We start from the raw sequence: 22,591 nt of genomic DNA, 5'->3' as shown, positions 1-22,591 counted from the left end.
CATCATCTGCATGGATTCCACTCACCCATGCCATTGTCTTTTTGAACTTCTCCCATCTGGCAAATGATGAAGAGCCTTTCATGTATGGAACTTGAGGGTCAGAGACAGTTTCATCCCCAGAGCTATAAATGCACTCAGTCAGCCCATTAAGTGCTGCCAGTAGAGCACTTTGCACTATATCTATATATATGTTACCGACAATGTGTGAAATGCAGGCATTGTATAGAATGTCAATGTCAATTTATTTATATAGCACATTTAAAACAACATAGGAATGTTGTGGCCAAAGTGCTTTACAATAAAAGAAGAAAAAACATACAATTAACATAAATAACATAAATAGAAATAAAATAAATAATAAATAGAAGTAAGATTACATAATCACAATGAGGATGTCTAGGCAATATATAGAATGCCGAAAATTGGACGTCAAAATATGAAACGATTAACATTTCACATATTTCCTAGGCATTCTATGCAATGCCAAAAGGCAAAGTATAAAATATTCCTGCTAATGACGTTTCTAACGTCACGTGACTTTCGACGCTTGCCTCAGATGGAGAATTCCTCATTTGCATTTCAGTGCAATTTAAAATACATTTTTTTTCCTTCCTTGTTGCAACAAGTAGGTTCATATTTTATTTTCTCCTGTTTTCCTCAATAAGAAAGTCTTATACTTTATTTTGTATTTCTTTCTTTTTCATATACAGTTAGGTCCATAAATATTTGGACAGAGACAACTTTTTTCTAATTTTGGTTCTGTACATTACCACAATGAATTTTAAATGAAACAACTCAGATGCAGTTGAAGTGCAGACTTTCAGCTTTAATTCAGTGGGGTGAACAAAACGATTGCATAAAAATGTGAGGCAACTAAAGCAATTTTTTGAACACAATCCCTTCATTTCAGGGGCTCAAAAGTAATTGGACAATTGACTCAAAGGCTATTTCATGGGCAGATGTGGGCAAGTCCGTCGTTATGTCATTATCAATTAAGCAGATAAAAGGCGTGGAGTTGATTTGAGGTGTGGTGCTTGCATGTGGAAGATTTTGCTGTGAACAGACAACATGCGGTCAAAGGAGCTCTCCATGCAGGTGAAAGAAGCCATCCTTAAGCTGCGAAAACAGAAAAAAAACATCAGAGAAATTGCTACAATATTACGAGTGGCAAAATGTACAGTTTGGTACATCCTGAGAAAGAAAGCAAGCACTGGTGAACTCAGCAATGCAAAAAGACCTGGACGTCCACGGAAGACAACAGTGGTGGATGATCGCAGAGTCCTTTCCATGGTGAAGAGAAACCAATTCACAACAGCCAACCAAGTGAACAACACTCTCCAGTATCGATATCCAAGTCTACCATAAAGAGAAAACTGCATGAAAGTAAATACAGAGGGTGCACTGCAAGGTGCAAGCCACTCATAAGCCTCAACAATAGAAAGGTTAGATTGGACTTGGCTAAAGAACATCTAAAAAAGCCAGCACAGTTCTGGAAAAACATTGTTTGGACAGATGAAACCAAGATCAACCTCTACCAGAATGATGGCAAGAAAAAAGTATGGAGAAGGCGTGGAACAGCTCATTATCCAAAGCATACCACATCATCTGTAAAACACGGTGGAGGCAGTGTGATGGCTTGGGCATGCATGGCTGCCAGTGGCACTGGGACACTAGTGTTTATTGATGATGTGACACAGGACAGAAGCAGCCGAATGAATTCTGAGGTGTTCAGAGACATACTGTCTGCTCAAATCCAGCTAAATGCAGTCAAATTGATTGGGCTGCGTTTCATGATACAGATGGACAATGACCCAAAACATACAGCCAAAACAACCCAGGGGTTTATTAAAGCAAAGAAGTGGAAAATTCTTGAATGGCCAAATCAGTCACCTGATCTTAACCCACTTGAGCATGCATTTCACTTTTTGAAGACTAAACTTCAGACAGAAAGGCCCACAAACAAACAGCAACTGAAAGCTGCTGTAGTAAAGGCCTGGCAGAGCATTAAAAAGGAGGAAACCCAGCATCTGGTGATGTCCAGGAGTTCAAGACTTCAGGCTGTCATTGCCTGCAAAGGGTTTTCAACCAAGTATTAGAAATGAACATTTTATTTCCAGTTATTTCATTTGTCCAATTACTTTTGAGCCCCTGAAATGATGGGATTGAGTTAAAAAAATGCTTTAGTTGCCTCACATTTTTATGCAATCGTTTTGTTCACCCCACCGAATTAAAGCTGAAAGTCTGCACTTCAACTGCATCTGAGTTGTTTCATTTAAAATTCATTGTGGTAATGAACAGAACCAAAATTAGAAAAAAGTTGTCTCTGTCCAAATACTTATGGACCTAACTGTATGTCTTTTCAATAAAAGCCTTTTCATGACTGTCTTTTAATACTTTGCCTAAATAGCATTTGTCATTCTATATAATGCCCAAGTATTACATACAATGCCTAGGGGAAGTATATATAATATTAAAATAATTTGGATATTTCATACTTTGTTTAAAAATGCCGGGCATTCTATACAATGCCTGCTTTTCATACATTGCTGGTAATATGTACATTATACTTTTCATATTGTATATTTTTATTGTGCAATTTTTGCCATTTTATGGGAAAAGTATTGTTTTGTGGAGGAGTTACACATTGAATGTCATTGTAGTATTGTGTCTGCAATCCTCATGCTTCCATTTGACCAGGCTCAACCAACAGACTTCACATTGGCATGAAGAATGCATCCTTATCGCAGCAGCAACAGAGAGGTAGTAGTGAATCTAACAACAGCAAAACATCTTGTAGCCATACTGTAAATTAAAATCCATCCATCCATCCATTATCCAACCCGCCATATCCTAACACAGGGTCATGGGGGTCTGCTGGAGCCAATCCCAGCCAACACAGGGCGCAAGGCAGGAACAAATCCCGGGCAGGGCACCAGCCCACCGCAGTGTATATTAAAATGGGATTGTAAAATGGTTTATATTTGATGCATGTTTCCTAGCATGAATGCTTTAATGTTTTAATTGGAAGATAATATGCACAATACAGGTTACATTTAATTTGATCTTTTTGTATATATTTTTATCAAAGTTTACATATATATTTAATCTTTATTATCCTTGGTTCTGAACCTGCAAAAATAACAGTTTTAGCTTCACAACTCTGGGTTGCAAAGAAAGGGACTATATCTAAAGAGGGAGCCTGTCCATCACACATGAATACTTAGTGATGGGTACGAGTAAATGTCTATTTGAAGACCTGTGGTCACCAAGCCAACACAAAACTTCTATGAGAGAATGTGGCAGAAATGGATGAAAGTTTGAGGATAGAAATGAATTCACTGTTGTCTTTGTGTAAAAGTGACATTTGAAAAGCCAGGCAACAAATATCCCAGGATTGTCCATTTTACACCAGCAAACTCAAAGGTATCCCTTCCATGCCACCAGACGGAAGTAGAAAAGCTGCATTTTGAGTGTGTTTATGTGAGAACTTCACCTCCGGCTTCAAGAGGTTTGATTGAAACAATAAGGCTGATGGAATTTTTGTATTGGCAACTGAAAAATTCCTCCACAGAGATTTGTCTGATTAAGTTTATCATTGTGGAGATTATATAGCAGGATAAAGCATCTTATGATGCATGCTCTGTAAAAGGTGCCATGTAAAATTAAAGTGAATTGTTAATTGGACTACATTCAAAGCTCTGAGTGAGCCAGCAGCACAAAATCAAAATTTCAAGACGTTTTTGTTCTACAAGCGATGTTGGAAATGGAGCACATAACACTTTTGATTTTCCACTGAATTCCTTAAGCTGTGCCTTTTGTGATGCCCTTTTTAAGTTTGGAAACTCTTTTGTGATTCATGATGCAGCTGTGACATTTGAAATGTGATGCTTGACTTAAAAACAACAAATGCAGCGTATGTAGCATAGAAAGATTCAATGCGTAAAGTGGAAGAAAAAATGTATCTTTTCAATTAAAAAAAAAAAAAAAAAAAGCGTGCAGCACTGCAAGTGTAACTTCCCCATCCCTGTCTAAAGTTGCCAGGTCCTTTAATTTTAAACACCACATTAGCAGTTAAATTACTTTTTAATATGATAGCAATCCATCAGATCCAACATAGCTCAAAAGATCACTAAGGTCCATAAGCCTCTCCTCCACATCAAGGTCCTGATTCTTAGTAAGGCATTATCAGCCTGAGAAAACAAAGGATGAATGATTCATACTTACTGTATTGTCCGCATTATACACATACAGACACATGCAATTTCTAATCCTGAGAAATGTGACCCAGGCACTTTGAAGAGGCCATGCTGCCTACTGCAAAACCATGTCATTGTATTAAAAAAAAACGACAAGAGGATGCATCTTGAAGCTTGCCACTTAAGGAAAACAGGCAGAGGCCGTTGTTTCTTCTATTTAGTTTAGGTCATCACAGCATGATTTGATTTAGACTTTTTGTTTTATTGGCTGTTTACTTTGTTGTCAGGGTCTTGATTCCTTTTCCTTATCTGTGTTTTCTGAAATTGTTTTTAGGCTTTTTAAGTCTAAGATTAAGATGGTCACCACCTCCACAGTACACTCCATCATGAGGAACAGCATGCTCCTGACAAATTGCAGTAGCTTTATAGATCTTAAAGAGTGAATTACCTGCCGATCTATTCCATTGCTGTGACTAATACAGTTGTGGCACTCTGTACCTAGTCAGATTCTCCCAGCTAGCGGCTAAAAATAGCGTGAAGAGAGCCAGTTGCTGGCTGCACCATTGAATTTTGTACTTTTTTTTTTTTTAATATGTTCACCCACTCAGTCTGATAAAATGAATCAGGACTGCGGAAAACAAATAGAATGAAACATTTTGTTTTCAAAATCTCAATAGCTTGTACTAAAGATTCTACCTTTTGTATGGTTTGTTGTCAAATGAATTTGAATGCATTTTTGTTATTCTTGCCAAATAGCCCAAGGTGACCACATATGTTTAACAAAACTAGAAATATTATTCTAAACATGAATATTAAAGTTATTGACAACTAGTTGAATCTTTTGGTTGTGATTACCAAGTAGCAAGAAAGAGGCTTCTCACTGCCACGCTTTTAATCTAATATTATATTTCAATGATGGAAATATCTCGCACCTATGACAAGGTACCTTACAAGATCACTGTAACACTATTGCCCTTTATTGTACGGTACAAAGGTACGGTGGTTAGGACTGTTGCCTCACAGGTTGAGCCCTTTGGGTTGGAATTCAGTACCCGGTCATTGTCTTTGTTTAATACTTTGTTTTTGTTTTATACTCATAAAGAGGTGAAGGTTAGCTTAACTGGCAATTCTAAATTGATCCTGTTTGGCCATATTTGTAAATGGGCCCTGCAATGCTACTGATTCCTTGTCTAGAGCTGGTGTTTGTTTTACTCTCAAGTGCTGCTGGGATAGTCTCTTGCTGTCTCTACTCCTGAAGTGGATTAAGGAGATTTGAGAATGTTATATTTTTATATTGTATAATGTGTGGGTTTGTGCATTCCTGTGTGTTTACCCAATGATGGAGTGGCACCCGGACCAGGGATTGTTCTTGCCTTGTTCTCAGTGCTTGCTGGGACAGGCTCCAGCTTCCCCACAGGGAGTTTGGAAGATGTAGGGATATTTATTTATTTTTCTTAACTTGGGCAACCTGTTGTTTTAACACTTCACTAATTCAGTTACTTGTCTACTAGTCTGTTGTTTTTCAGTTTTATTATTTTTGGCCAGGAATAGTTATACCTCATATGCCGTGGCCAGTAAAACAGGCATAAGGTGACAGACGCTATACCAACTGGAATGGAGTCACATCTTTTTTTTTGAGTAGATGCACAGCTTTGTTTTTAGTTTACATTTCTTATGTCGCAGTGTTTTCATCAGATTAGTCAAAATCTCTTTATCATTAAATGTACCCCTTTTTAAAACCTCCCTATATTATGGGAGTTTTTTGTGATCCAGGTCAGACTCTGAGGTGTACATACTTTAGAATGGTCAGCTTAGGAATTCCTTCTTGGAGAACATGCACAGCTGTATCAAAATGGCCATAATTACAGTGGAGCATGGGCGACATGACAAGTATGAGTATTCCAAGTGCTTAGAAAAGTGTTTCAGATACTCATTTTGAGATCTTGAAAGCATTTTGCTGTACCAGGATGTGAAATGGTCCTGTAAATTTGTCTCACAGCTTATATGGCAATATTCACGTAGTATATTTGGTCTTGTGTGGATTCTATTTAATTTTTTGTAGTATCTAGTAGATTTAAATGCTGAAAAGGAGATGAAGTGTGTTTCTACATGTATTTATTCATAAGAACTGTAGCGTGAAATTCAATGAAATGTTGTTTATGTGTTCCATTTGGAATCATTTTATGCCGTGACACATATTGCAATGGCATAGCGTTTCTGCACAGTAAGCAGTGAAAATCACATTTTTTTCATTGTATATTTTGGGCAGAAAACCCAGTTGTAGCCAAGACAAGATGAACAGAGTGAAAGTTTAATCCCCTCTAGTCTGGAATTGGCTGTGTAATGTAGAGGATCCTGATGAAGGACTGGCACCCTTTCAAGGTTTCCTGCCTTGTGTCTGACACCGCTGGGAAAAGCTAGTGACCTTGAAGCACTTTACGTTTTTTGTAATGTGTGTTCTCATGTTTTACGGTAGGTTATGTCCTTATTTTCCAGACTACTTTTCTTAAAGTTGCATTTCTTATGATATATTATTTGTTTGTGTCTTAACTTTTAATTGGTTCCTTGTCATCATATTATAATTTTTTATTTTATTTTTGTTGTTTGTTTATTATTTTAATAGTACAATTAGCATGTTACTATTACTTTGGATGAAGAAGTGGTTATACCAGATACAAAGTTTTTTTTTATTGCTCCCTAGGAAATTTGCATGTTGCAGGAAAACCTGAAATATAAAATACAGGCCATAGTGCAACCAACACACAAGTCCAAAACTCGGAACTGTTCAGATGCTTATACCCTGTATTGATGTAATGTATTGTGTCCCTGAAGAAATGGTCTCAGTGTCAGTGGGTTGCCTAGTGTGAAGAGGGACGCAATGATATTTGGAATTACACAATCTGACAGCTGCATATCTTAACACACCAAACCAGAATAAGAAAATAACTTGATGTGCTCCACAGCACTATTAAAAATATGCATAGTTAATTTTGAAAACATTATCTAAAATTAATTTTGAACACATCTACATATATTGTCAGTGACGAAACAGGTTATTGTTAGCTTTATACAGTATTTTGTAATTTCTGATAGTTTACAATTATACACTCAAATAATCTAAATATATTTGATCAGATTTAGTGCTTTCACACAATTAAATAATACAGTCTCATATAAATTTGTACTGCTTCCACTTATGAACACAGCATGCTATAATAAAATAATAAGCAGATATATATAATATAAATAATATAGTGATATTCCATCTGTTCCAGGTTAGCTGCACTGTGAAATATTTCAATCCAGTGGTAGAAATGTCAGAAAATTTATCAGTACTGTTTGACAGCACATCGACACAGAGGCAGATCAGGTGATACCATTGATGCCAGAAAGAGAAAGAAAATGCGGAAAATCAAGCAAACAAATCAGATACTCATTTATTATAAATTCATTGTATGAAGGAAAAATAAACAGCCTCTGTAGCAGCTCTGATAAGGGTATGTCATGATAAAATAATAACAGTCTTCAGAATACTGATATGGTTTCCCTGACATTGGTAGGTAAATTGGAAGATCCTGGTGTCCTAGAGCTGTATGCTCTATCTGCTACACTATTTTTTTCTTTAATTGATATTTTAAGCTAACTTTTGTATAATGCGAAGGATGGGATGCTATTTACTACTTTACATGTATGTGAAAAATGGAATAACTAGGAGCATAGTTAGTTTGTTTCCTGAGTTGTCTTCTTGGAACTGTGGAGGAAAGAGACAAGACAGTTAGCGACAGTGCCCCCTCTCGCTCCTGCCTCATATTGCATACCTGATCATTGAAGTATTTTAATTTCATACTCCTTACATTTAGGTAAGATTCTTGCTGCTGTATTTTATACATGGTGGTAGAGCAGATTGAATTGAATCACTTAAACAACACCACTCATAAGTATGCCTCGTGTGGCTTAGTTTAGAATAAGTTGCTGCCACATGAAGAAATGATCTCATATTATTTAGCTGAATGGGCCATGTTTCGAGCCTACTTTGAAAATATTGAATATTAATTCTACAAAACAGTTAATGTTTTCATCAATTACACATGAATCTTATTATTCTTGTTCCATCAAAGAGGTTGATGAGATTACTCATTTTTTATTTTGTCTTGCAAAGTAATCATTTGCAAAATAAACTGTGAATTACCAATGTTTATATTGCTTTTATGTAAAATTTCATTACAAATTTTAATGTGACCATACAAGCTTGTGAATCATTTAATAAGTTACGTCTGAATATATTTTTGGGAAAAGTCATAGTATGTCATGTGAATTGTAGAGTACTTGCCGACCATAGTAGAAAGTAGTGATGTTTCTGTAAATTTAGCTTGTGTAACATCTTACTTCATTCTAGTGCAGTCCTCTAAGTTATGTAGCTGTACATAATGGTAGTGGAATGAATAGTTCACATGAGTGCAATTACTTTTATTGTTTTATACTGATGTTGTTCAATCAACTAGATTGCTTATTATTTCATGTCTGGCTGTTTTAAAGAGCTTCTTTAAAAGGAAAAATATGTGTGTACAAGGATAAATCAAAAAGTAAAGGCAATTTGAAAATTACATCGTAACCGCAACGGATAGATGCTAATGCAATACATGTTTGGGATGGTACTGTATATAGGCTGTTCAAACACAGCGCAGTGTGCTCTTCCATTAGTCTAGTTGAAGCCAAGGTCAAAAGAACTTGGACTCTTCACTGTAGGGTTGCACCATTGTTGAACAACGTGCTGTAGTGAGATTTGTTTGGACAGAGTAAGTGAAACCTGCTGAAATTCACTGAAGGTTGAACTTCCATCACTCAGAAAATATGTAAAGCAACTGGTACAAGGAAACATTTGATAAAGGTCCACTATACAATGAAGAATGTGAGTTGTTCCACATTAATATTTTTTTTCTTTGTAATTTCAAGTAAAATAGTTTGTTTTGCTCCCATTGTAATATAGTAGTCATGTAAATAACATCAGTCAAAAAGCTGGCAGTGTAGTAATTATTGTCATGCTAGCGTGCTCATGGGACAGTGACATGACCTGATGCATGATGGGAGACTATTGCACCTAACGTGCTCAATGAAAATAGGTGAAAACAGCAATTCAGTAATGTGTAAGTTGAGGTCAGGGGCAATACTTTAGGCTTATTGAAATAGCTGCTTTAACACATTGATTATTTTCTAGGTAGGGTCTAATCCTGAGTAAACTTTTTGACATTGTATAAATTGAAAGAAATGTATGCATTTTATAATTTGGAACTAAATTAGCCCATACCTTGCAAAAATTACATTCAGTCTACAGTGAGGATGATTTCCTTTCATTGCAGTTATATATAAATATAATTGTCCTATTTTCCTATTTTAGATTATTTAGGATGTGTTTTTGACAGCACTGATGATTCTTTTGTCAGGAGTGCTACTTGGTAATCAAGCTCTGTAAGTAGATATAAAAGGAGTGATTTGATATTGTTCATTCTAGCTATGTCTTTGACTTGCATAAATGAAAGACATTTGCTTGAAAGACGTGAGAACAGAGGTTTGAAATGATGCAGATTCATTATCAATATATAAATCTTTGAAGATTTTGATGCAGTGAGCATGTCATTGTTAAACAATGTGATTTGCAGAGTCCCAAAAATAGTTGTGTTGCCAGTCGGGCCTCCCTTTTTAATTGCAAGGTAACTGAGGGTTTTTTCATCAAGAAAATAAACAAACTCATGGGGGTGCCAAAGCACAAAGTACTTCTTGTAGCAAAAAGGAGGGATCTAGCTTGGAGCTCCATTCCACACGAATTTTGGATCACAAATGAGATGATCTGGGAATAGCTGGTTTAATATATGCTCTGGACTGGAATGGGTGGGGCTTGCAGAGATGATGAGGCGTGGTCAGTCAGTTTCTTCTCTTAACGGCAGAGGAAAGAGACAAGGCAGTTAGCAACATACTGCATACCTGAATAGAGCCAGCAAGGTAGTCCTCAGACACCAATACCCAACACCATTTATTAAGAAATGGAAATTTTAATGTGGTGGAGGGTTAATATAAATGGTTAATACAATTGACAGTAATATTTTTTGACTTGAGGCACCGATTACACCAATATTAAACCCATAACGAATAACAAACAAGTATTTTTTTTTCTTTTCAACAGTTATATATGGGCATAGAGTCGAACATATAAAGAAGAAGTGCTAGATTTCAGTGCTGTTGTAGGTTATGAGTTGTGTGATTCATTTCAAGGTATCTAAGTTTGACAGTTTGCCAGACCAGCAATAAAGCTGTAAATGAAGTAAGATAGATAGATAGATAGATAGATAGATAGATAGATAGTAAGGTTAGTTCTGGTATGATCATGTGGACAAGATGAGAGTTGATGTGTACGACCTGAGAATTTACAGCTACAATATAGTCATTTAAATCTAACAGTTATGTTAAACACAAATTTTGCAGTCCCATTCAGCTTAGTGAAACGCTTTTTTTTTGCAACAGAGACAGTGATGCAGACATCCTGCATTTAAATCAAGTTCTGACAACTGAACTTTGATTTAAGATTGTATGTGAGTTGAGTTTTTGTGTTTCTGGCAGTCCACAAGATGAACATGAAGATATTGTTAGACTAATTGTTTAGATTGTTTGGTCAGGCGGGTTTGAGGTATTGAATGTAAAATACACTGAAGCTTATCCTCAACTATGACTCATATGTATGTAATAAGAAAAAAATGAAGGTAGGTTTTAGATTCTATTTTCTATTAAAAAATGCAACTGATGCTGTTATTATCATTTAAACGCCACACTCGGTGAAATATTTAAATAATCAAGCCATGAATGTATTCAAGCCTTCCAATTACTTCCCCACTCTTCACTTATTCCAAGAAATCTATTTTTAACTTTTTGGCACTGCTGTATATCTGTATTAAAAAAGAAAAAATGCTCTGGCCATTTTTTTGTTGTTTTTACAGTATGCAAGCTTATGTATTTCATTTGATTCATTTTACAGTTTTATCAGCATTAGAACTCTAAACTACTGTATGTAAAATGATAAGTGTACATATCCTTCTAAAATTTCCATAAACCTACTACACCCTACAACACAAAAAATAGTATTTGCTACTGGCACAGGCAGAAATGACAGACATGTCTTGCTGTTCAGCCTTTGCATATCTGAATATCTTGATTAATTTTTCTTTGAAAAGTATAAAGCAAAAAAACAGGCAGACATCGTCGGGATAGACTTGGGCTATTAGGGTCTAGTAATCTCAGTAACTGCTCTCACATATTTTCAGTTTAATTGAGATCTAGGTTTTGCCTGGTCCACTACTGAATACTGAATGTTATGTATTTAAGCCCCACCAGTATTGCTATGGCTGTATGCCTTGTGTCATTGTTCTAGAATGTGGCAATCTTCTTTTCTTTTCTGGGCTTCTGCAGCAGCTCTAATGAAGTGTAGCTTTTGAAAATTTGGTTTTGTTTAGTTTGTCATTAGTTTTGTGCCAAAAATTTCAGTGCATTTAACCTTAATACATTTTCAAAGCACAAAGTACTTCAGAATTCCTCAAATATTTAATGCTTCTTTCATTTCCTCAATTTTTATTACACTCAAAGGATGAACTGTAGGCAAATAATACTTCTAAGTTAATGTAAAATGAAATAAGACAATTGGTCTATAATATTGTTATGTATTACTCTATCACTGCTAATTAATATGTAAGATATCGTATATTGTGTCAGAGAAAGTATGTAATCAGGGGCAGACATATTATGTAGTATTGCAGCCTTTTACAATACATCATTGCTATAATAAATGCCAGTATTAGCCTATATTAGCTTATATGCATAATATATATTATTGATACTTAAAAAAGAAAATGCTTTGAGGATGAAACTATCTTCATGGCTGGACAAACTAATGGAAATATCACATGAAAAAAGGGTTTACCTTTGAAGTAACTAAATCACAGTTATAAATGCAACTGTAGAGGTAGTAATATTAAGCTGTTTGCCAATTAGGAGTATGTGTCACCTGTAGAAGTGGTCTGACACTTAGCATTTTGATATGTGAGCTTTCAAAGCAACATGAGGCAGCTGAGTTACTGTGTAAGATGCTAAATAGTCAATTCCTGATCCGCAGGTACTGTACATCTCAAAAACAGCAACATTTTGCAATGCATTAAGGGGAACTACCTAAAATAATGAGAGCCTGAACCAAATATAGGCAAGCTTCCTTGAAAAAAAGACACAGTTGTTGCAAAGTGAAGCTGACTGATGGGGATAGATGGCTACTTCTCAGGATGATTGCTAAATGGTATAAAAGTAAAGTAGAATTACAAAAATGAACACAAAACTAAATCAGTGCCTCTGTGGCCCAGTCCTAACAAAAACTGGACGTTGTGTGCGTCACAAACCTAGAATGTATGGCAAAGCTGGCATTTGGAAACCACTTGTATCTAGGGCCAGCACAGAAAGATACTGGTTTAACTAGTTCAAAACCTGGCCCTCTGGAAAGATGTAAAATAGTCATTTTTACTTGTTTCCGACATCCAGATAAGTTTATATTTGGTGAAAGCCAAAGGATTCCCTCAATAAATAAACATTGTGGAAGATCTGCTGTAGTGTGGCAGCCATCTTATTGGAGTCTCATTATTGTTCTATGTAGTCATTTAATGGCTAAGAAATATGAGACCATTTTACAAGGCTAGGTGTATTCAGTGGTGTAAGCAATGTTCCTTCCTCATATTCCCTATTCAAGGATGATAATCTATCTTACTAAACCACAGTTAATATATGCACGGTGGACGCACCGAGGCGCATGCGCACTGCGGCCTTGGCGCCCGCCCCAGAGTCCAGAGTCAAACGCAGCGGCTTTCCAGAACGTGGCGGCTTCCCAGAGTCAGTAGGTGGCGCCCAAACAACACAACCTCTAAGCGCCCAAACAACACCACCTGTAAACTAGACTTGCTGTAATCCACTGTGCCAGTAATGTAGATCACATAACGGTCATTCAGTTTGGCGCCCGCCCCAGAGTCCAGAGTCAAACGCAGCGGCGTCCCAAAACGCGGCGGCGCACGCCCCAGAGTCAAACGCAGCGACTTCCCAAAACGCGGCGGCTTCCCACAGTCAGTAGGTGGCGCCCAAATAACACAACGTAATGCGCCGTGGCGCCCGCCCCAGAGTCAAACGCAGCGGCTTCCCAAAACGCAGCGGCTTCCCAGAGTCAGTAGGTGGCGCCCAAACAACACAACCTGTGAGCTACACTTACTCTAATCCACTGTGCCAGTAATATAGATCACATAACGGTCACAGACCCAGCGGCTTCCCAGACTCAGTGGCTGGCACACGAACACCACAACCTGTACACTAAACTTGCTGTGCTCCACTCTGCCAGCAGTCGGTGTGAGCAAAGGCAACGGAATCACGTCTCCACAAAACGAAACCGCTTTAGTACAGATATGCTTATGTAATTAAATGACATTTCCCCAGACGCACCCAACCTCCATGATATGTCATCCATCCAGATATCAGACAGAACAGAAACTGATTGCCATTCTTGGATTTCCGATTCGCTAGCGAATCGCGAGCTTACTTGTGACCCAATAAACACTGCTAAACTAATTCCAGAGTGGTCTAATGAATACCAAAATTAATTCTAATGCCTTCTATGGTCTCTTCAATCACCAGGTTTAAACATCATTAAACCTTTATTGGAAGTTTTGAAGTGCAGAGTGACACCTTCTTCATCCTTTAAAGAACTGGAGGCAGTTCTTGAAGAGTGGTTCAGTATCCCATTACACAAAGCTCATGATTTGTAAGAGACCATTCTAAGAAGGGCTGGAGCTGTTCTGAAGTCAAACGATGGTTCTGCTCCTTGTTAGGTCCTTGATAATATATTAGGTTAGGTGTTTCTGTTATTTTGCCCACTCTCTTAAGGTGGTGTAATAAACTCTTTTCCCTCTTGTGCCAACAGAAATATCTTTGTGACCAATGTATTTATTTTTTCTATAAGAGGAGCAAAGGCTACTTCTAATATAAGCATAGATCAAGAAATTTTGGCACAAAGAATGCTATTTTTAGTTTAAGTTGGAATTTAAGGTATAATTATCAACATGCTGCTGAGAAGAACGATCAGGATAAAACCATGCATTCATTTTCAGCATAGACTGCACATGTTTGTGAGAGATTTGAAGAATTGCTCATTTCAGGTCATCAGACAGTTCTGTTAAGTCTCCCTTAAATAAATGGGTGTTAACTGATTATATCTACTTCTTAAAAATATTTTCCCAAATAAGGATATCTTAGTTTTTAACCAGTCTGAGTAGTATAGGGAAATTTCAGTCTAGAATCTCTCTCTGCATAGCAAACAGTAAAATGTGGTAATAGTTCTGGCAGGAGCACTTAAGAGTGAAGCTGGTGCTCATTTTTGATCACAAGTCTGCTTTTTTTAGTTTAGCCAGAGGTTATTAAGGAAAGTGTGAGGTAGCATTCATCATTTCCCTAGGACATGTATAGTTAGATAATCCACAATAGCAGAACATTATGGATATGGAAAGGTTGGTGTTCTAAATGTGCCTATTCTAAAATTACTACAGGATGGTGCAAGCCAGACACACATGAAATCCACATTAATATTTCATAATTAATGAAAGTTACCTGCCTAAACCAGTCTGGAAGGACTCTTTTATGGCGAATGCAAGACTTATTTGATAACCTTTATTTGATACAAAATCCCATGTAATTTTCAAGAATTATGTGCACTTTGTTATATCTGTTAAACCATTGTTATTCGCAAGTCTTACAGGCCCAGACATAGTGGAGCATTCAGCCCCATGCTTCAAGCTAAGGGCTTTTTTTACTTGAACAAAAAATGTTTTGCCTCATTAAACTGCAACATATTCTACTTGGTGTCTTTTATCCACATATTGACCCATTGACTGCTATGTTCTTAACCTTGAATACTCTGTTTTAGAGGATTCCCTGTCTCCAGAGAATCAAAATTGTCCTGTCTCATTGTTTTTCTTCCCCAAATTTTTCTTATTTTTTCTTCATCTGTCAATTAAGGGCTTCACTTTAAATTGAGGGATTGTCAGTGTTTATATATTTTCTCCCAATTATCACTTATTTTGTTTTTTGACTTAATCTGCTTTTTGTTTTGTGGGCTGTGTTTAGCTGACATTTGTGACTTCTAAGAGACTGGTATATTTAATTTGAGTTAATGGAAAATACCATCTTTACAACTACATAGACTCCAGACGACAAGTTTTTTGACTTCATATGGTTACACCAGGACCTGTTTAAGTCCTAGCAAATGCAGTAATGAATGTCATTTGCAAATACTTTGTTTAGTAGGACATATAGATTTTTTTATACTTTGATGTTGTACATTTTTGTGATTATCAATGGCATAGAAATCCCAATTAAATTAATGAAGATCCCATATTGTAACCCAATTTAAAAATGTCCAGGGGGTGAATACTTTTTATAGTCACTGTAATTGAAGTTTTGGAGCCAGAAATGCCTCTAGCGATATTACAATTCTGTTAATGTCTCCAGCTTGGGATAGAATGTATGTGGTTTAAGACTTTGCACCTAGTACTTCTGAATTGAGCTGAATTCGAAAGGTATCTCCTTGACGTGTGGATCATAAGATTTCACAACAGGAACGATAATAAGTTACTGGTAGTTTCATTGATTCAAGTCTGAATTAAAAAAACAAAAGGATTTGCTCACTGTTGGCTTAATCCTATTATGTATCCAGTTCGTACATTAAGACATTAAGCAAAGTGTTTTTGTGTTGCAATTTGTAAATCGTGACTAATAAGTTCTTGAAAATGTTAAGTGATTTTAAGTGAACATCACAATTATAAAAAGTTAAACAATGATCTTCATAAAGAGTTTATAACATTCAACTGTTTATTAACAATGTTGTTGCCTAACTGTTAATATGCCTGACTAGCTCTTTGTGAACACCACAGCATTGAAATATACTTTTAATTTGGTTTTACTGTATGTCTTTATTATTATTGTGTATGTAAAACCATTTTTCTTTTTCTTTTTTTTCTTTGTTTGAATATTTTGTTCATGTGTTGTTTTATCATGATTGTCTTCATAGACTTTTCAAATTGTTTCATTAATTGTTTATTCCTGTTCTTTATTCAGAAAATTATTCAAAAACTACAGGGGACTTTGGCATTTTTTTCTACAATCTTACATAAACAAACACAGCAAGGTCATCAAACACCAGAACAATGACAATTGTGTTTTTCAACATTAACTGTTAATAAAGAGTTTGCCCATCCATGAGTGCTAATCAGCAAAATTACATTGAACTGCTGAATCAATAGAGTTTAAGAATTGACAAAAAAAATCATCTGGAGCAGTGGCACACGCAAATCCTGCACGCACATCTGCATCATGACAGTTCACTCACCGCATTATCAGTCAAAGAGTTTTTGACCAAAAACAATGTGGTTGTTGCTTCACACCTCCCATATTTGGCAGATCTTACTCCCTGTGACTTTTTCTTGTTTCCGAAATTAAAACTGATACTGAATGGAAGACAAAGTGACTGAGACTGAGACTGAAGTGTCAGAAATCAAGGACATGGTGAGAAAAAATGAGTACAGGAACGGAAAAAACACAATTGCATTGCATCTAAAGGGGAGTTTTTTGACAGTGCCTAAAAGCAAATTTCTGTAAGGTGTATAATAAAGGTTTTACGGTCCTGCCCCATATATTCATGTATATTAGTGCAGAAAAAAAACAAAACAATTGTGTTAAAATTAGTATTTGAAAAAATGAAGGAAAATCCTCCCTGTTCATTCTACGTAAGTCAACAGGAAGAGTCTGAAATTGATTTCAACCACAGCTTATTGCTTTGAATTCTGTTGTTATTGATGGAACTTGTTTAATATCGTAACTCATTTATACAACATATCTATTGTTAAGGACAAATAATCAAAATTATGTATGATATTAAACATGAGTTTGTGTGTCTTTTTTTCTGATCTTCCATTGGCAATACCACACAGTAGTTGTCTATGATTAATGCACTTCATTTTCCAATGATTAAAAATAAATGTGAATTATGTGAATTCCACAGGAGCATACATCACTATGCTTTTTAAAAAGTAGTTTTATCCTAGGGACTAGCACTGTCACATTCATGAATGTCCAGGTTTCAAATACATTTTGATAATTTGTTTCAATGTTAAAAGTCAAATTGAAAAAACTTAATTCCTTCAATTGTTTTTGTGATATTCCTTTTGCTGGTATGCAACACTGTGCAGTCTTACAGATTGACGTTTTATTCACACATCACTTAAAGGAACAGCCTATTCACATTTTTAGTTGGAGCATTTCTGTTGTCTTTATTGAAACAGTCTTTTATTCATCTAGAAGAGCCAGTCACTGTATGGCTCTCTAATCTCAAACGTTCTGTTGACAAGGATAATAATATACTGTAATAATATACTGTATATCTGGCTTTGGATTCTCCTTGCGCACAAACTGATGTCATTAAAGACAAAGCGGGAATATGCTTCCTTTTTTCTGCTGTGAAAACTGAACCTACATAAAAAATCTGGAAAAATTGCTTATGATTGGTCAAACAAGTTGTACACAAGTCGCTTCTGTTGGTGATGACAGGGGCTACAACATGTAATGTTACTGTTAGACCTTTTTTATATGAACTGTAGCATTTGAGTGTTTTAAGTATCGTGTTGAAAGATGAGGGAAGGATTTTTCATTTTTAGTTTTTAGTGAGTGCCTTTAGCCTAATTGATTTATAAAAATGTATGAGAGTGATAAGCAAGGTTCACTAACAATAAAAAAACTAAATTTTACAATAGAACAAAATGAGCTCACAACTACATTTAGTCCTAAGTTTTTAATATTTGAGGTCTCTAAGGATACCAACACCTTACCCTAATGCAGGTGGAGAAGGAAATAAAGTGCTACAAAAAAGTATGCACTTAGTTTTATTATTTAATGCTGACTTACACAACCAGACAAAAACGCTTTAAGAAATCACATTGGAACAGCCAATGTCCATAGTGAAATTCTAATGATCATCCTCTTAAGCGAACAAGAGAGTACAACAGCGGGGTGAACATCATTGTCTTTGATGGACTTTCCTGTTCCCCTGGGCACTGTTATTGATTTTATAACTTTCAAGATCAGAACTTTAGGCATTAGAAGGTGAGTGCAGCTCTCTTCCACATCAACATTAGCCACACGTTAGCACTTGTCATTCACCTAACTAGCAAACCTGGTCATTCCTTCATGTATCTGCTAGCGAGGTACCAGCTTTTTCCAATTGTTTCTAACTCTGAATGTCCATTTAATGTTTAAGGCTGCTATAAAACAATTGGAATTTATCTTCTCTGCTGCTGGCAAATTGCAGAGTCTCTTGACTTTAGTCAAGTGAAAAAATCGACAGCTGCTCTCCAACATGACTTTAAGCTAAGTGGCTCATATCTTATGCTTTAACTTTTGATATACGTATTTGTTATACATAAGCGGACTGGAAAATGGAGGGAGTTTGTGTGTGTGTGTGTGTGTGTGTATGTATGTATTTTTCAATATATGTACTGTATGTGTGTATGTACAGTATAAACTGATCTTGCAGTATAATACTATTTGACTTTATTTATTTTTTTCTTTAGCTAGTACTCCCAAGATATTTTGTCAAGAGATATTTGTCACATTTATCTGTGAGCTGCAGCATTTACAAGCGTGTTTCAGGCTAATTAAGGGCAGGAAATGTTCCATTGGGAAATTAACATGAAACTTTTAAATTGTTAAATTTTTTTTAAACATTATACATATTTTCTTTGAAAACACCATGTGAATACTCTGAAAACTACTGTCGTACCCATATTTGAAGATTTATGAAGATGTTTTCTTAATGTGAACCATTTGAAGTTCAGTGGTTTAATTTCTACTATGTATTATCATTCACTGAGAAAATCAGATATGCTACACGTGAACTCTCATTTGAACTAATGACTTTTTAAAAATATGTCATATTAGAATTATGTATATGTTTGAATACATTCAGATTGTGGGTATGAGTAAGTGTTTACATATGAATTTCATTTTGAGGCATGTGATATTAGCAAGGAGACCATTGACCTGCAGTTTTCTTAATAATTCATTAAAAAAGTTAAAAATCCAGAGTATGGCACTTTTAATCAAGCTAAATGTGTTAAAAAGTTTTCTTGTTCAGATGATTAATTAAAATTTTATTTTTATCAGTTACGTAAACCATATATGAATATATTTTTTTTAGCTATCCCTGGCAAGTAAACGTTGATTTCTACTTCACATGGAAATAGATTTTGGAGCCACACATTCCCAAAATAACTTCATTTTAATTTTGAGTTTCAATTTTTTCTCATTTATGTAACAAATATATTTTAATATTTATATATTTTAATATATATTTTGCAGTAAAAAGGATTAATAACAAGGAAGAAACAAACAGCCGTGCTGCACACATTATGGCTTTGTGAGCTGGGGGCAGAAGAAACCCAAGCAATATTGTTGTTGATTTATTAATAAATGAGAGGGTGGAATTCACTCGGCATATCTGCAAATGCCATATTCCCAGTTGGCTCAACTTCTGATCTAATGTCTGTCAGACTTCCCACACACTATTTTATATCTAGTTTTATTCCTTATTAAAGATATTTAATTTGATGGCACATTATCTGTAAGCTAGTCATATTTATTTCACAAGAGTACATTTTCTTTTCTTAATGCACCACCTGATTTTGGATAACTGTATACCTCAATGGCTAACCTTTAGTAGACTGTTAGTGTGTGATCAAATGTCACATGAGATTTCTTGGCTATAACTTTATTGATATGGCACAGGTCTACTTTTTTTGCAACAACTGAACATTTTGAGATATTTTTATTTTAAACACATGTAAAGCAATGTAAAGGCAATGTTTAAAACTGGGAAAGTGTTTATATATAATATATATATATATAATATATATTATTTATATATATATTATTTATATGCAACTAGAAATCCACAAAGGGAGAAGATGAGTCACGAATCATAAAACAGTTTTTTATTCTTAATAATAAGTGTAAGTGGGGGGGGGGGGGGGATTGAAAGGGAGACTTGTAATACTACTTGTAAAACTAAAAAGTGCTCGGCATCAAGACCTAAGAACCTAAATGTCAAATTTTTAGATATTCCATAAATAAATAACTGAGTTGTGTTCCTTAATTTAGAACATGTGCTTAAATCCTTCCACTTTGATTTGCTTTTGGCCTGTTCGTGTTTTGTGGCCTGCCTAAACAAAAGATGTTGTCCAGAGATTTGAATCACACAGTGATGGCCACCCTTTGATGATCCTAGTAATGCAAGAAATTCTGTTCATGAGTTTACTGTAGCTGGCTTATGTATAAATTCACAAAACTCTTCAGTGTTCTGATTTATCATTCCTTTTTTCAGCTTAGATCCATTCTTGTCCAGTGATTGAAGTAATCATTTTGCCACTTCCCAGTGTAGATAGTGTTAAACCTTTTATCCAGAACTGTTTTGAGGGTGTAAATAGCCTGCTTCCCTGCGTCACTTGTGGGTGGAAGCCTGAGTCATATTTCCTCCTCCAGAAAATAATAGAAAGTGCCCGAAAGTATTGCATATTAAGATGATTACATGTAATCTCGTCACTGTGTGAGAAATATAGACACGTGCCACCAGTTTATTATTGTTATTATTAACATCATCTATTTTATTTCATGTAGCTCATGTACTTTAAAGTACACGTTATTTTTATGAAGTGATCACATTTATTTTGCGCAACACAAGTACAGAACTAAAAAACTGAAATTTTACATTTTTTTTGATTACCATGCAGTTTTGTTGTCATATAAACTGTGCATAAAGACAAAAAAAATCAAATGGTTGACAAAGACACTTTGATAAATCAAAGCTGATTACCTTTCTATTTCAGGGAGCTGAAGTAAATTTACAGAGCCGAAGTGAATTATTTTTCTCACAAAATGGAAATGAAATGTGCTTTATAAAGTAATGATTGTTTATTCTAGTAATCTCAGTCACTAAACACTTTATATAACTGACCTGCTTTGAATAGCTTGTTACAATGAATGTAGGAACAGCTGAAACATGCAGAAAATTCACTTTAGAGTGATTGCATTTATATAATAAAACACCAGTCTGGCAAAGATAGTCTAAGAAGACTTTGATAAACTGAACTGTATCTTGTGTCATTTACTGATATTCTTTAATAGAGAAATCAAAGCAGTCAACCATAATTGATAGCAGAAGGGACTTTGCATCCCAGTGGAAAGGCACCATCTGACCTAGACATAGCAGAGATTTCAGCCTAACATTGGCAGGCATCACTGTTTCCCATTGAGCAGTTTAACAGCTTTCAACAAGGCGATAGGGGGTGATTCAGAACAGCTCTGACAGCCTTCCATCCTGTGCCTTTTAACAGCTAATGCCGCCTTTTGGCATAAGATATGAGCGTGTTGGTGTGTTAAATTGGACACTAATAAGTATGAATGTGGTACACGATTTTATGACTTGCATAACTATGAAGCATACAACTCTTATTATTTTGCTGTTTTCTGATATTGGTTCTGCTGTCTTCAGTCCCATTTGGCACAACAATAACTGATCATATGGCACAGGGAATAACCAGAAAAAATTAGTTGCACAAATGTGGAATTAATGAAAACAATTTTACAACAAAATACCATCCATTGAAACTTGCTTACTTTAATTCTGGATTGCATGGGGCCAGAGTCCATTCTGGTAAGACTGGACTTGTGGCACATTTACTAACTATGCCATGATCATGTGCTTTTTTTTTATTATTATTAATGTCACATTGATGAAGTAAGTGTAAGTGATGCAGTAGTCTGTTTTACTAGACACCTCTGCCTGATCTTCATTCCTGGTAGAACATAAGTTTACTTGAAGGAACGTACTAGGGCTGTCACAATGCACAAATATTAGGGTTCAAGCTCATGTTAAAAATAAATAAACATTCCAATATATTCAAATGTAGATTAAAAGCTACTATATGTATGTTTGTATTTAATGTGACTTCGTATGCTTCATTTTATTAATATTTTTGCATTTTCTGCTTGTGGTGTGCCTGCAAAGTATGTAGTGCTTAGGACTCATACACTGATGCTCCTTCACAAAAGCATGATTTTCTGTGCATGGAAGTTTCATTGTCAAAGAGAAACGTGGAATAGGAACACTTCACATGCCTGTCATGCTAACATGAAACCTCTATAAAATTGCCCAAGATTAATAAAATTTTCCCCTGGTGACAAGTAAAATTTGTGCGTGCTTGCATGCGTTCGTTCATTCGTTCATT

At 35.6% G+C, this 22,591-nt stretch overlaps 1 protein-coding gene across 1 annotated transcript in view; it reads left to right on the top strand.

Annotated features, from left to right (window-relative positions):
- Positions 1 to 22,591, top strand: part of tbkbp1 (TBK1 binding protein 1) — a 90,313-nt gene that overhangs the window by 10,586 nt on the left and 57,136 nt on the right. The window lies entirely within an intron of this gene.

Source organism: Erpetoichthys calabaricus, chromosome 14, assembly GCF_900747795.2.
Source record: "Erpetoichthys calabaricus chromosome 14, fErpCal1.3, whole genome shotgun sequence".
NCBI classification, from domain to species: domain Eukaryota; kingdom Metazoa; phylum Chordata; class Cladistia; order Polypteriformes; family Polypteridae; genus Erpetoichthys; species Erpetoichthys calabaricus.
The sequence above is the reverse complement of the archived record's forward strand: the minus strand, read 5'-3'. Positions and strand labels throughout refer to the sequence as shown.